This window comes from Dasypus novemcinctus, chromosome X, assembly GCF_030445035.2.
Source record: "Dasypus novemcinctus isolate mDasNov1 chromosome X, mDasNov1.1.hap2, whole genome shotgun sequence".
Classification (NCBI taxonomy): domain Eukaryota; kingdom Metazoa; phylum Chordata; class Mammalia; order Cingulata; family Dasypodidae; genus Dasypus; species Dasypus novemcinctus.
In genome coordinates, this window is record NC_080704.1 from 46,033,654 (window position 1) to 46,050,906 (window position 17,253).

Genomic DNA, 17,253 nt, shown 5'->3' on the forward strand with positions numbered 1-17,253 from the left:
TCTCTCCCAATCCGGAAGGTGCCAGAATTGGTTCCCCATGCTGTCTAAATAGAAGACAAGTAGACACAAAAGAATGCACAGCAAATGGACACAGAGAGCAGACAACAAGGGTGTGTGTGTAAATAAATAAATCTTTTTTTTAAAAAAAAGAACGGAATGGAACTGGCAAAGGAAGGAATCAGTGAATTTGAAGACAAGACACTTGAATTGAGTCAGGCTGAGGAGTAGAAAGAAAAAAAGAAATATTAAAAGCAAAAAATAGCCTAAGACACCATCAAGTGCAGCAATATAGGCATTATAGTAGTTCCAGAAGAAGAAGAAAGAAAGGGACAGAAGGAATAGTCAAAGAAATAATGACAGTGAACTTCTCAAACATAACAAAAGACATGAATGTGCACATCCAAGAAGCTCAGAGAAAACCAAACAGGATAAACATGAAGAAAAATATATCCCATCGTGTACTGATTACACTATCACATGCAAAAGATAAGAAGAGAGTTCTGAAAGCTGCAAAAGAAAAGCAATGCATTCCATACAAGGGAATCCCATTAAGATTGAGTGCTGATTTCTCATCAGAAACCATGAAAACAAGAAGCCAGTGGGTTGAAATACTTAACAAGTTGAAGGAAAACAATTGCCAGCGAAGAATTTTATATCCAGTGAGGTTCTTTTTCAAAAATGAGGGAGAAATTAAGACATTCTCAGATAAACAAAAGCTGAGGGAGTATATCACCACTAGACCTGTCCTATAAGCAATGATAAAGGGAATTCTTCAGACCAAAGGGAAAGGACACTAGACAATAGTTCAAATGGGCATAAAGAAATAAAGACCTGCAGTAAAGGTAAACATTTGGTAATTACAAATGCCAGTATTATTGTATTGTATTGTTTGGTATGTAACTCCACTTCTTACTTCATAGAGGTGCTAAAATGCAAGTGCATAAAAAGTAATGATAGGCGGCTGACTTGGCCCAGTGGTTAGGGCGTCCATCTACCACATAGGAGGTCCACGGTTCAAACCCTGGGCCTCCTTGACCCATGTGAAGCTGGCCCATGTGCAGTGCTGATGCACACAAGGAGTGCCCTGCCATGCAAGGGTGTCCCCCATGTAGGGGAGCCCCACATGCAAGGAATGCACCCCATAAGGAGATCTGCCCAGTGCGAAAGAAAGTGCAGCCTGCCCAGGAATGCTGCCGCACACACAAAGAGCTGACACAACAAGATGATGCAACAAAAAGAAACACATATTCCCATGCCTCTGACAACAACAGAAGCAGACAAAGAAGAAGATGCAGCAAATAGACACAGAGAACAGACAACCAATGGGGGGGGGGGGAAGGGGAGAGAAAAATAAGTAAATAAATCTTTAAAAAATAAGTAATGATAAATCTAGGTTTTTTGGACATACAATGTACAAAGATATAAGTGGTAACAAGTACAAAATATGGTGGGAAGACTGACTGATATAGGAAAAGTATATGTGCATGCTACTGAAGTTAAATTGATATCAAACCAAATATAACTGCTATATATTTAGGATGTTAAATTTTAACCCTATGGTAACCACAAGGAAAACAAATGGAACATATATCCAGATAGAAATGAGAAGGCACACAATATGGTACAGCACAAAGAAAGCAAATAAATATAAAAATAGGCTTTAATGGAACGAGGGACAAAAAAAGTATGACTTACAAAGGCTAAATAGGAAAATGGCAGAATAAAGACCTGTATCATCAGTAGTGACTTTATTTTTTTTTAAAGGTTTATTTTTTATTTATTTCTCTCCCCTCCCCCCAGTTGTCTTCTCTTGGTGTCCATTCATTGTGTGTTCTTCTGTGACTGCTTCTATCCTTATTAGCAGCACCGGGAATCTGCATTTCTTTTTGTTGTGTCATCTTCTTGTGTCAGCTCTCCGTGTGTGTGGTGCCATTCTTGGGCAGGCTGCACTTTCTTTTGTGCTGGGCGGCTCTCCTTACAGGGCACACTCCTTGCGCATGGGGCTCCCCTACATGGGGGACACCCTTGCATGGCAGGGCACTCCTTGTGTGCATCAGCACTGCACATGGGCCAGCTCCACACAGGTCAAGGAGGCCCAGGGTTTGAACCACAGACCTCCCATGTGGTAGGCAGATGCCCTATCCATTGGGCCAAGTCTGCTTCCCAGTAGTGACTTTAAATGTAAATGGGTTAAACTCTCCAGTCAAAGGCAGAGAGTAACAGAATGGATAAAAAAGCATGACCCAACTATATGCTGTCTGCAAAAGATTGACCTTAAAGTCAAAGATACAAATAGGGTGATGGCAAAAGGATGGAAAAAACATACCATGCAAGTAGTAACCAAAAGAGAGCTAGGGTTGCTATACTAACATTGGATAAAATAGACTTTAAGTCAAAACAGCTACAAGGAACAAAGATGATCATCACATGCTGATAAAGGGCATAATTCAACAGGAAAATATTACAACTATAAATATATATGCACCTACAGGAAAGCCCCAAAATATATGAAGCAAATAATGACATATTTGAAGGGAGAAAATGTTGGTTCTACATTAATAATAGGAGGCTTTATATAATGGATAGAACAGCTAGTTAGAATATCAGTAAGGAAGTACAGGACTTGAATGATACACTAAACCAACTAGACCTAACAGACATATAGAACACTGCATTCAATAAAACAGAATATACATTCTTCTCGAGAGCACATGGATCATTCTTTAGGATATGTCATATGTTGGGTCACAAAACAGCTCTCAATAAATTAAAAAATATTGAAATCATGCAGTGTCTATTCTCCAACAACAATGGATTGAAGCTAGAAATCAATAACAGGAAGAAAGGGAAAATTCACAATATGTGGATATTAAAAAATATACTCTTGAGAATCTCAGCCAGCCCCACTGTGTGCCACATCTTGAAGCCATCACCATGGCTGCCTACAAGCTGGTGCTGATCTGGCACAGCAAGAGTGCCTGGAACCTGGAGAACCACTTTAGTGACTGGTACGACACCAACCTGAGCCCAACGGGGCATGAAGAGGTGAAGCGTGGCAGGCAGGCACTGCGAGATGCTGGCCATGAGTTAACATCTGCTTCACCTCAGTGCAGAAGAGAGAAATTAGTACCCTGTGGACTGTGCTGGAAGCCATTGACCAGATGTGGCTGCCAGTAGTGAGGACTTGGTGCCTCAATGAGCATCACTATGGGGGTCTGACTTGCCTCAATAAAGCAGAAACTGTTGCCAAGCATGGTGAAGCCCAGGTTAAGATCTGGAGGCGTTCCTATGATGTCCCACCACCATATGATGTCCCACCACCACCGATGGAGCCTGACATACCTTCTACAGCACCATCAGTAAGGATCTCAGGTATGCAGACCTCACTGAAGATCAGCTCCCCTCCTGTGAGAGTCTAAAGGACACTATTGCCCGAGCCTTGCCTTTTTGAAATGAAGAAATAGTTTCCAGATCAAGTTGGGGAAATGGGTATTGATTGCAGCACATGGCAATCAGAAAATCAGGGCATTTTCAAACACCAGACGGTCTCTCTGAAGAAGGCTATTATGGAGCTGAACCTGCCCACTGGTATTCCCATTGTCTATGAATTGGACAAGAACTTGAAGCCAATCAAGCCCATGTAGTTCCTAGGGGATGAAGAGACCATACATAAGGCCATGGAAGCTGTGGTTGCCCAGGACAAGGTCAAGAAGTAAAGGCAAGCAGACCACTATCTCCAGGAATGCCCTCCCTGCCCTTCCCCTTCCTCTACACCTCTTTCCTACACGTGTCACACTGACCACATCTGTAGGCATTGTAAGTTGTAGCTGCAGATGGTGGACCAGGGGCTCCCATTTTCATTTCAGCCATTTAGTCTTCTGTGCCCACTCCATTCAAATAATCTGGTCAGAATGGGTCCTCTGGGGCAGGAGTCCACGGTCTAGGACTGAGGATCTGCTTGAGCACAAGATTGGGAGGAACCATGCTAAGGCATGACCAACGAGGGGAATCAAGAGCCTATTCCCAGGAGTCTGTACCATTCCACAGTCAGGTCATTCCCTATCTGGGGGGCTCTGCTCTAGTCATTCCAGTGGAAGATGAATGTAACCTGCATGGTGATTTAAGAAACAAAACAATGACTTATTTCCTCCCTAACCCCAGAGGAGCTGTCTCCAGAAGGTTGGGATCAATCCTGAATGTTTATGTGTTGCATTTACTTTTTAAAAATGTATATAAATACTACAAAAACACTCTGGGGTTTCTAGTGGCAAGGGAAATAATTGTCCCACATGTGGTCATCAGAAAATAAGCCATTCCTTACACCACTGTGGGGTAAACTCTTTGACGTAAGGAGTAGGACTTCATCCTGCTGTGTATTTTAGAATCCCTTCTTCCACTGTTATGTGGAATGTCCCTCCACTGTTGTGTGACAGTGACATCTTGATCATGTCAAAATGTGTCATTCACTGTGTCCAATTTCTGAATCATGTTCCAGTTGCTTGGCCCCACCACTTGGGCTCAGAACTCAGTTTGAGCATAACTGTACTTTTTTCCAGATCAGTATAATAAAGGAGTGATGTGCAATATTAAAAAAATTTAAAAATTTTTAAAATATGCTCTTAAACAACCAGTTGGTTAAAGAGGAAATCAGAAGTGCAATTAGGAAATATCTTGAGGCAAATGGAAATGAACATACAACATACCAAAGCTTATGAGATTCAGTGAAGGCAGTGCTGAGAAGGATATTATAGTCCCAAATGCTTACATTTAAAAAAGAAGAAAGACTTAAAATAAAAGACCTAATCTCAAAAATGGAAGAACTAGAAAAAGAAGAGCAAACTAAACATAAAATAAGCAGAAGGAAGGAAATAACAAAGATAAGATCAGAGATAAATGAAACAGAAAACAATCAAAAAACAATAAAGGGAATCAACAAAACCAAAAGTTTGTACTTTGAAAAGATCAACAAAATCAACAAACATTTAACTAGACTGACAAAGAAAATAAGAGAGAGGATACAAATAATGAAAATCAGAAATAAAAAGCAGAGCAAAATTACTACCAAACCGGCTGAAACAAAAAGGACTATAAGAGGATACTATGAACAACTGTGTGTCAATAAATTAGATAACCTAGATGAAAAGGACAAATTCGTAGAAACACACAAATTACCTACATTGACTCAAGAAGAAATAGTATATCTCAACAACCCAATTACTAGTAAAGAAATTGAATCAGTAATCAAAAACCTCCCAACAAAGAAAAACCAAGGGCCTGATGGTTTCACAGAGGAATTCTACCAAACATTCCCAGAAGACATAACTCCAAATCTGTTCAAACCCTTCCAAAAAATTAAAAAGGTCAACATCATCCTCATAACAAAGCCGAATGAAGATACCACAAGAAAACTACAGCCAATATCTCTTACAAATATCAATGCAAAAATCTCAACAAAATAGTAGCAAACCAAATCCATCAGTATATTAAAATAATTATATACCATGATCAAATGGTAACCCTGGTATGCAAGGTTAGTTCAACGTAAGAAAATCAATTAATGTAATACAATACATTAACAGAATGAAGGGAAAATATCACATGATCATCTCATTTGACGCAGAAAAAGCATTTGACAAAATGTAGCACCCTGTTTTTGTAAAAACATTTAGAACACTAGGACTAGAAGGAAACTTCCTTAACATGGCAAAGAGCATACATGAAAAGCCCACAGCTTCCTACTTAATGGTAAAAGACTGAAAGCTTTCCCTCTAAGATCAGGAACAAGACAAGGATGCCTACTGTCATCAGTGTTATTCAACATTGTATTGAAAGTTCCTGCCAGAGCATTTAGGCAAGAAAAGTAAATAATAGGCATTCATATTGAAAAGGAAGAAGTAAAAATTTTCCTATTTGCAGATGATATGATCCTAAATATAGAAAATCCTGAAAAATCCACAACAAAGCTCCTAGAGCTAATAAATGAATTCAGCAAAGTGGCAGGATACAAGATCAACACTCAAAAATCAGGAGAGCGGATGTGGATCAAGTGTTTGAGCACCTACCTCCCATATGGGAGGTCCTGGGTTCAGTTCCCAGTGCCTTCTGAAAAACAAAAACAAACAACAAGCAAAACAAATGAAAAAAACCAACTCAGGGAAGCCAGTGTGGCTCAGTGGTCGAGCAGCAGCTTTCCACATATGAGGTCCTGGGTTCAATCCCCAGGCCCTGGTACCTCAAAAAGAAAAAAAAAAAAAAAACAGTAGTGTTTCTATATGCAAGCAATGAATAATCAGAACAAGAAATCAAGAAAAAAATTCCACTCACAGTAGTAATTAATCAAATATGTAGGAATAAATCTAACCAAGAATGTAAAGGACTTGTACACAGACAACTAAAAACATGGCTAAAAGAAATTAAAGAAGACCTAAACAAATGGAAGGATATTCTCTGTTCATGGATTGGAAGAGTAAATATTATTAAAATATCAATACTGCCCAAAGCAATTTATAGATTCAATACAATCCCAATCAAAATTTCAACAACCAGGAGCGGATGTGACTCAAGTGATTGAGCACCTGCCACCCACATGGGAGGGCCCGAGTTTGGTTCCCAGTGTCTCCTGAAAAAAAAAAAAAAGCAAAAAGCAAAATGAATAAGAGAAAAAAAAAATCAACTCATGGAAGCCGATTTGGCTCAGTGACTGAGTACTGACTTCCCACATAGGAGATCCTAGGTTCATTCCCCAGTATCTTAAAAAAAAAAAAAATCCCAACAACCTGTGCAGAAATGGAAACACCAATCATTAAATGTATGTGGAAGGATAAGGAGTCCCAAATAGCAAAGGCCATCTTGAAAAACAAGAAGGAAGGTAGAGGATTCACACTTCCTGAACTTAAACCTTATTACAAAGCCATGGTAACAAAACAGCATGGTACTGACACAAGAACAGACATATAGACAAATGGAAGCGAATTGAGAGCTCAGAAATCAATTCTCACATTTTTTGGCCAGCTTTTCACAGGGTGGCAAAAACTACTCAACTGGGAAAGAATAGTTTCTTTAACAAATGGTGCTGGGAAAACTGGATCTCAATTTGCAAAAAAAAAAAAAAAAAAAAGGAGGATCCCTACTTCATAGCATATGTATAAAAATCAACTCAAAATGGATCACAGGCCTAAATATAAGAGGTAGAATTATCAAACTCCTAGAAGAAAACGTAGGGAAGCATCTTCAGGACCTCGTGGTAGACAATGGTTTCTTAGAATTTACGCCGAAAACACAAGCAGCAACAACAACAAAAATAGATGACTGGGACCTCATCAAAATAAAAAACTTTTGTTTCTCAAAGGATTTTATCATGAAAGTAAAAAGGAAGTCTACATAATGGAAGAAAATATTTGGAAACCACATATCTGATAAAGGATTTATGTCCAGTATATATAAAGAAATCTTTTAACTTAGCAAAAAGACAACCCAATTTAAAAATGGGTAAGAGACTTGAACAGACATCTCTTCGAATAAGATATACAACTGGCCAGAAAGCACACAATATGATGCTCAACATCATTAGTCATTAAGGAAATGTAAATCAAAACCACAATGTGATACCATTTCATATCCATTAGAATAGCTGCCATTAAAAAGATAGAAAATGACAAGTGTTGGAGAGGATGTGGAGAAATAGGAACACTCACTCACTCACTGCTGGTGGGAATGTAAAATGATGCACCTGCTGTGGAAGTCAGGTTGGCAGTTTCTCAGAAAGCCAAGTATAGAACTACTATATGATCCAGAAATCCCACTAGTAGGTCTATACCCCAAATAATTGAAAGCAAGGACTCAAACAGATATTTGCATACCAATGTTCATCTCAGCATTATTCACAATTGCCAAAAGGTGGAAGCAACCCAAGTGTCCATCAACCAATGAATGAATAAATAAAATGTGGTACATATATACAATGGAATATTATTCAGCGGTAAATATTATTCAGCAGATACATGTGACAACATGGATGAACCTTGAAGATACCACATTGAATGAAATAAGCCAGACTCAAAAGGGCAAATATTGTATGAGCTCACTGATTTGAAATAATTAGAATAAGCAAACTCATAGAGTCAGAACCTAGAATATAGGTTACCAGGGTCAGGGTGGGACTAGGGAATGGAAGGTTAAGGCTTAAAATGCACAGGATTTCTATTTGGAAGGATGGAAATATTTTGGTAATGGATGGTGGTGATGGTAGCACAACATTGTGAATGCAGTTAACAGCACTGAAATATATATCTGAATATGATTAAAAGGGGAAATGTTAGATTTTACACATGGTCACAGAATAAAAATTCCTTAAAAATCCATGGGATTACAGTACGCTGTGAACCTTAAGTTAAACTACGGACTTTAACTAGTAGTACAATTATTAAAATGTGCTATCATCAATTCTAACAAATGTTCCACACCAGTGCAAGGAGTTGGTGGTGGGGTGGTGCATGGGAATCCTGCATTTTATGCATGATTGCTCTGTAAACTCAGAACTTCTCTAATAAAGGAGAAAATTTTAAAAAAATAATTGAAAACAGACAGTTGATGTGTCCTTGTCCCCTTTTCCTACCCATCTTCCATACTGCTGGCTGGAATGTAGACATGAAAGCTGGAGCTAGAACAACCGTCTTGGACCAAAATGTGACCTTGGGAATGGAGACCATGCATGACAAGATGGTAGGAACCTGGATCTCTGTGTTCTTTGTGGAGCAAAGACACCAGACCAGCCCTCGGAGTCACTCTTCTAGACTTTTAAGTTCGAAAAAAGAAATATACTATCTGGTTTAAGCCACTGTTACTTTGGGTCTTGGTTACTTGCAGATAGATGCAACTTAACTAGTACAACTGGCAAATGCCATAAGGGAAATCTCTAGAAGATTTGGGGGAAGTGGATGTGGCTCAGATGATAGGGTCTCCACCTACCATATGGGAGGACCCAGTTTTGATCCCTGGGAACTCCTGGTGAAAAAGAAGAAGAGAGAGCTTGCCTGCATGGCAAGGCAGTGCGTGGAGAGCTGAAAGCCCTTGCAGTGAGCTGAGTGCTCATGTGGCAAGCCGAGTGCCTGTGCAGCGAGCCAGTGCCCACAAAGTGAGTCATGCAGCAAGATGATGAGCTAGGAGGGTGGGGAGTATACGGGAACCTCTTATGTTTTTTCAATGTAACATTTTTTATGATGTATGTATCTTCAAAAAAGTACGATTTACAAAAATGATGGGGATGGGGGGTGGGGAGTGGGTTATATGGGAACCTCTTATGTTTTTTAATGTAACGTTCTGTGTGATCTATTAACTTCCATTTTTAAAAAGTGTTAAAAATAAATACACAAAAGCAAACAAACAAACAAAAAGATGATGACGCAACAAAAGAGAGAAGAAGGGGAGAGTCAAGATGAAGCACAGCAGAGACCAGGAACTGAGGTGGTGCAATTGACAGGGAACCTCTCTCCACTTCAGAGGTCCTCAGGATTGAATCCTGGTGAATCCTAGAGGAGAAAGAGACGAGAAGACAAAAAAGAGAAATAGATACAGAAGATTGCACAGTGAATGGACAGACAGCAAAAACAGCACGGCGGGGGTGGGGGCAGAAAAAAAAACACTTGAGGGGAAAAAAAAAAAAGATTCGGTGCCTAGGGATTGGGACTGCCAGGAGCCTCAAAAGCACAGCCCCAGAATGGGCTGAAGCCGGAAAACACCCTCAGATCTAGAAGCACACCAGGAGATTCTGGATGCCTGTTTTCAAGCTCTTTCCATAACCCACAGGGTTGCTTAAGATGCTGGTGAGGGATCATCTGCGGGTCCCAGGCTCCCATGGGAGCTAGATATCTTTCTCTCAAAACCAGTTGGATCCTAGGTGACCAGGGGAGCTGAGGTATCCTTGTGGCAGGTGCTGAGGGTCTAGCTTCTCAAATTCAGGTTTGTGCCGAAGACCTCATCAGAATTTAACTTCCATTTTACGACTCTAATAGTTGTTTATAGCAGGTACCGCTTAATGAGCACTTCCTACATGGTAGGCAAAGCACTAAGTGCTTAACATACATTATTTCATTTACTCCCAGAGTAGTGAGCCCAAGGTCACACAGCTAGCAAATTCTAGCTGCCACTTGGAGCCCAGTCCCCAGTGATCCGAAAGCCCAGGGGCTAACAGTGCAGTGACTTTCCAGAAACTGATTCTCTCTCCCTGCATGAGAAAGGAACCAGCTCTCAGAATTGGCATCTCCCCTCCCCCCAGGGAGCAGGAAACCTGGGAGACGCCCAAGATCTGGCAACTCTTCCATTGGCAGGGTTCTTCAGCACGACCACAGATGAATGAGAAAATGCCAGAACAGGCCCTGGCAAGTGAGCAATGCCCCTGAAAAGAGTTTTGTAAAAGATTATTGGTCCAGGGCCTAAAGCCATAGAAGCCACCTGTGAAAGAAAAGTGTGTGTGTGTGTGCGCACGCGCGTGACGCGGGCGGCAAAATAGGGAGTGTATCCAGCCAGGGGTGACTGCTCAGGGGAATTTCTCAACTTTGAAAGTGCTCCTGCTTGCAAGTGAATGATTACTAACTGCTCATTCTAGAAAACTAGAAGCCCCTTTCTCCTTTCTCTTCTCACCTTTGCCTTTACCCCACTCTCCACCTAAATTTCTTGACTTACAAACCACCAATTAGGAGGCAACAGAAACTACTGACTGCTAATTCATACTAATTAACAGGGCTACTTAAAGTAAATGCTATTTAAAAAGCCCAAAGTGTTTACCTATTACCCAGTTAAAATGGAAAGGTCAGGCTGAGTTCACACAGCAGCCCAATGCCCTTGCATTCCTCAACTTTCTTTTCAAACCTTTCCTTTCCCTCTGGTCCTGTGTTACCCGGATGTGTGTCTGCTTCCCAAGACAGAGACTCTGCCTTTCTCGATAATTGGTCATCAGCTGCCTTCTCCTCTGTGCCTAGAATACGGCTGAGGTGGACTCAGAGGACATAGAACTAACTTAAACAGACACAGCCATAAAGTTGATCTCGGCAAGTCTTGGCAGAAGCAGAGCCTGCTGGGGATGGCTGTGGTGTCAGAAAACATCAGAGGGTCTTTTGAGGGTGGTCTCAGGGTCTGGGTCTTCACTTTTTAAAAAAATTGTGGTAAAATACACATCTCATACAATTTACCATTTTAACCATTTTAAAGTGTGCCATTCAGAGGCATTAAGTATCTTCACAATATTGTGCAACCATCACCACTATCCAGTTCCAGAACTTTTTCATTACTCCAAATGGAAGCCCCATACCCTTTAAACAGCCACTCCCCTGGCCCTTTCCCCAGTCTCTGGCAACCACAAATCTGCTTTCTGTCGCTATGGATTAGCCTCTTTTAGATATTTCATAGAAATGGAATTATATAATAGATGACCTTTTGTGTCTGGCTTATTTCACTCAACATGACGTCTTCAAGGTTCATCCATGTTGTAGCATGCGTCAGAACCTCATTCCTTTTTAAGGCTGAGTAATATTCCGTTGCATGCATATACTGCACTTTGCTTATCCACTCATCAGATGATGGACATTGGGTTGTTTCTACCTTTTGGCTGCTGTGACTAGTGCTCACTGCTACAAACATTCATGTCTAAGTGTTTGAACATCAGTTTTTAATTCTTCGGGGTTTAAACCTAGAGTGGAATTACTGGCTCATATGGTAATTCTATGTTTAACTTATTGAGGAATTGCTCAACTGTTTTGTCCTTGGGCTTTTGTACATACAGCTGAAGTTGTTGTGAGGGTCAAATCAGTGGCAGTCACTAAATATTTCTGGCTCTTTGCCTTCTAGGCATGTGGTAGAATAGCATTTCCTGGCTTCTTTGCAGTTGAGTGGGCTCATGTGACCAGTTTTGGCCAATGAGTTATGAGCAGGAAGTGATGTGTGTCATGTCCAGGCCAGGGTGTTTAATTGCTGGTGTGAAGTCCTCTAGAGCTTTCTTTCCTTCTGCCACAGTAAATGGCAATATTCTAAATAGTAGGCTATCAGCCTGTGTCCTAGAGTGTGGAAAAGATAAAAGCAGAACCCCAGACAACTCCAAATGGGCATAATTGTGCATGAGAAATAAGTCTTTGTTGTATTTAAGTCACTGAGATTTGTGTGTGTGTGTGTGTGTGTGTATGCACGCGCATGCATGCACGCATTTATTGCTGCAGTCTAGCCTACCAGTTGCCACAGTGGTTCCTACCGTCTTGGTGTCTTGGGCCCATTTTTCGATTGGGAATTCTTGTCAATATACTTGAAGGGATTAGAAATCACGTTCAATGCTAAACAAGTCAACAACAAATACAAGTTACTCTCTCCTCCAGGGTCTCTTAACGTTGTCATAGGTTTCCACAGATGTCATTCGATTCACTCTTGGTCCCTTCAACTCTCAGGACCATTTGCATTGATCTCTTGACTGCTCTTGCCTTCCTTTCTGATGTACTCATGGAGAAAGTTCTCATCTATTCCAGATAATCACTGTTTCCTCAGAGCTAGCTCGATGCACACCACACCTCTGTCCCATGCTTCTCACCTCAACGCCTGACCTGTTCAGAACAATGTTCCATCTGTCATGGTGCCGGAAGAGTTTCATTCTTAAGGGTTACTCGAGTGCCACATGGGAAACTCATCTCTGGGCGGTACAATTCCAGGCAAGCTCTCCCAAAGCTGACAGAAAGGGCAAGCTCCCATACCAAAACGAAATGCTCTAATCAGTGTAATCAGTGCATTAAATTAAAAACAGGGAGCAAGAGGATGTGGCTCAAGTGGTTGAGCTCCCGCCTTCCACATGGGAGGTCCCGGGTTCGGTTCCCAGTGCCTCCTGAAAAACAAAAACCAAAACAACAAGCAAAACAAACAAACAAAAAAACCAACTCAGGGAAGCTGATGCGGCTCAGTGGGTGATCACCAGCTTCCCACATACAAGGTCCCGGGTTCAATCCTCCATCCCCAACACCTCAAAAAAAAAAAAATTGAAAACACACCGTGAGAAGCAAGGGGAATGAGGTGGAGTAGGTTCACTCACTCGGGACAGGGTTTAAGTGGGCAGAAACACCACACTCCTTGAATTCCAATGCTCATAGTCTCGGCTTGCTCTCTCTGCTGCCTCAGCCTCCCCCACATATGGTGTGGTTATGTGAGCAGGCTTGAGGTTTGAGCCAGGGGGCCCACAGATGGAAGGTATTTGGGACCAATGATACACCCTTGCTTTATTGGAGAGATGCAGGGGCAAGTGTGCCTGTCCACAGCTGCAATCGTCCAATTAGCCTGAGGAGCAGCCATGGATGATATTTGCATTTCTTGGGCAGAGGACACATGGGGCCAGAATGAGTGTCACCAATGGGTGGCTGAATATTGAGTGCCTTGTAGGCCTCATGTATATTTAGTTCATCATGCATATTTAGTGCCTCAGGTGCCTTAAATAGATTTAGTGCCTCATGAATATTCAGTGCCTCTTATATATTTAGTGCCTCATGAATATTAGGAATCCCTGGGTCCTTCCATCTCTTTCTATCTATGTTCATGCATCTGCTCTTCCGTATTTGTCTAACATGTCTCCCAGGTTACTAACTTACTTTGCTATGCCCAGCGAATCTGACAATTTTCATCCATCCCGCTTGTTTTCTTGTCTTCTGGGGCAGAATTGGCTGTTCTCAACCAGTACAGCAAATACACACTGCATCAGTTGTAGCAAAAACTAAATTGTCTGTCTTGGTCAGAATTGATCACCCATCTGTGGGTTCACCCTACATGGGGTGCCTCAGCAGACCGTCCTACTCTATGCCAGTCACTTTCTCTGTGGCTGTCATGTAATATACACGATCATGTTATTCTTAGTTTACACCTGAGGACACTGAAACAGAGAGAGGTTTAGAAACTTGCCAGAGGCCACACAGCTGGTAGAAAGCAAAGCTAGGACTTCAACTCTGCTCTCTTTCCTGTTCTCTCTGTTATGCCCTTTTTTGAGGACTTTGTCTCTCCTGGGAAGTTGGTGATGTTCTGTATCAGCTTGATGCTTCACATTTTATCACCCTCAACCCCCCCCCCCCCCCTTCCACCCTGGTCCAAGCTTCGAGCACCATTGATTGGATTACTGTAGCCCCCAACTGTGTCTCCTCCCGACCCCTCCCCCAAGTCTGTGCAGGGTTTCCAGAGAGTCCATTTCACAGCAGTCTGATTGCATCACCCACCTCAATTAAACCCTCTGATGGCTTCCCATTGTTCTCAGAGCAAAGATCCAAACCTTCTCTGTGATCTGTGAATTTCTGCCTGGCCCCTGGGGCTCACCCCAGCCTTTCTCACCTATAACCACCTCACTGTCTACCCTCCGGCCACACACTGAGCTTCTAGCAGTTCTTAAATATGCCATGTACCTCCCATCACAGCACTTTTGCCCATGCAGTTCCCTTTGTCTGCAATGCATTTCCTTTCCTTCTTCACCTAGTTAACACCCGTTCATCCTTGGCGCTCAGCTTGTACGTCCCTTCCTTTGAAAACCTCCTCTCCTGGCCCCCGTAGCCTAGGTCAATTTCCTATTTGGCAAATCCCTTCTCAGCAGTGCCCTGTGTCAGCTTATAATTGCATTGGTGGGATTACTAACTGGCATCTTCACTGGCCTGTTAATGCCCCGAGATCAGGAACACTGGGCTTTTGCACCCCACTGTATCTCTAGTGCCCTTTCTACAGGTATTTGTTGTGAATGTAGGTTCTTTTGCTGAGGAAGTTGCCGGAGCCCCTATATTAGAGATATCCTCAGCTATTCCCTCTCAAAAAGCTTGCTTTACCTGGAATCAGAACCGATGGCCCCCTGTGTAGTGTGACCGCAAGTGGTCTCATTATACCATGGCAAAGTCATGCCTTTGGCACACAGTCATCTGTGAAAATGCAATATCCTCCCACCCTACCCCCCAGGATTTCTCATAATGCCATAGCTCAGTTAGAACCAGGTTTTAATCGCATTTACTGAGCGCCTGCTGAACGCCAGGCACTGTTTTAGGCACTTATCACCCATATGGCATAGTAGCGATCTATTGCTACATGACCAATGACCCTCAAACTTTGAGGCTTAAAACAAAACAGAACAAAAGACATTTATTATCTCACAGTTTCTGAGGGTCAGGCCTCTGGCTCAGGGTCTCTCATGTGGTTGCAGTGCAGGGGTCAGCCAGAGCTGCAGACATCCAAAGGTTCTACTGGAGAAGGGTTCACTCCCAAGCTCATTCACGTGGCTGTTGCAGACCTCAGGACCTCAATGACTCTTGGCTGGAGGCATTATAGGGCCTGTCCATAGGGCAGCTCACAACATGGCAGCAGAGCAAGTGAGCAGCAAAAGGGTGCTGTATTAGTCAACCAAAGGGGTATTGATGCAAAATACCAAGAATTGGGTGGTTTTGTTTTTCTTTAAAGATTTATTTTTTATTTATTTCTCTCCCCTCCCCACCCCCCACTTGTCTGCTCTCTGTGTCCATTCACTGTGTGTTCTTCTGTGTCCACTTGTATTCTTGTCAGCAGTACCCGGAATCTGTGTCTCTTTTTGTTGCATCATCTTGCTGTGTCAGCTCTCCGTGTGTGTGGCACCACCCTGGGCAGGCTGCACTTTTTTCGTGCTGGGCGGCTCTCCTTATGCAGCGCACTCCTTGTGTGTGGGGCTCCCCTATGCGGGGGACACCCCTGCATGGCATGGCACTCCCTGCGCACATCAGCACTGTGCATGGGCCAGCTCATCGCATGGGTCATGAGGCCCCGGGTTTGAACCCTGCACCTCCCATGTGGTAGATGGATGCTCTATTCATTGAGCCAAATCCACTTCCTGGTTGGTTTTTATAAAGGGTATTTATTTGGGGTAGGAGCTTACAGATACCAGGCCCTAAAGCATAATTTTCCCTCACCAAAGTCTGTTTTCACGTGTTAGAGCAAGATGGCTGCCGACGTCTGTGAGGTTTCAGGCTTCCTGGGTTCCTCTGGGCTCAGCTCCTCTGTTTTCTCCACAAGGTCAGCTGTAGACTAGGAGGCTCTCTAGGCTTTGCCTCGCTCCACAAGGTCAGCTGTAGGCTATCAGGCGAATGGCTCCCTCTCTCCCCCAGGGACTCCAGCTTAAGACCAGCAGCAAACTCCAACATTAAGAACCCTTAACTCTGTCCCTTGCCATGCCTTTTATCTGTGAGTCCTCACCCATCAAAGGGTAGGGACTCAACGCCCTACTGGCACAAGAGGTTTACTTAATTACTTAATCAAGTAAACCTATGAATTCAATATAATCTAATATGCCCAGAGGGAAAGATCAGTTTACAAACATAATCCAATGTTTCTTTTTGGAATTCATCAATAATATCAAATTGCTACAGGTGTTGAGGATGGAAATCAAGTCTTTTCATAACCTAATCCCAAAAATGACATTCACAGCTTCTACTGTATCTTTTTGTTAAAAGTGAATAAAATTTTCGAAGTGATTCTATACCCAATTAAAAAGTGGGCAAAGGCCTTGAACAGACATTTCTGCAAAGAAGATATACAAAGGTCCAGTAAGCACATGGAAAGATGCTCAACATCATTAACCATTAGGGAACTGCAAATCAAAACCACAATGAAATACAATGAGATACCATCTCACAGACACAAGGGTGGCTATCATTACAAAAATAAAAAATAACAATGTTGGCAAGAATGTAGAGACACTGGAACTCTCATGCATTGCTGGTGGGGATGTTTATGGAAGACAGTTCAGCAGTTCTTCAAAAGGTTAAACACAGAATTACCATATGACCTGGTAATTCTACTCCTAGATTTATATTCCAAAGAATCAAAAGTAGAGACTCAAACAGATACTTGTATACCAATGTTCATAGCAGCATTATCCACAATCGCCAAAAGGTGGGAGCATCCCAATGTCCATCAACAGATGACTGGATAAACAAAATGAGGTATATAAATACAATGTAATATTTTTATATACTTTTTAATTTTTTTAAAAGATACTTAGATGACATAAATGTTACATAAAAAATATAGGGGATTCTCCTATGCCCCACTCCCTACCCTCCCACATTTTCCCTCATTAACAAACATCCTTCATTAGTGTGGTACATTTGTTACAACTGATGAACATATTTTGGAGCATTGTTGCTAAGTATGGATAACAGTTAACGTTGTAGTTTATACTTTCTCCCTCACAATTTTGTAAGTTATGACAAAATATATAATGGCCTGTATCTGTCATTG

At 42.0% G+C, this 17,253-nt stretch overlaps 1 pseudogene; it reads left to right on the forward strand.

Annotated features, from left to right (window-relative positions):
* Window positions 1-2,934: 2,934 nt before the first annotated feature.
* On the forward strand, window positions 2,935-3,716 carry LOC101444872 (phosphoglycerate mutase 1-like; annotated as a pseudogene).
* Window positions 3,717-17,253: the final 13,537 nt, after the last annotated feature.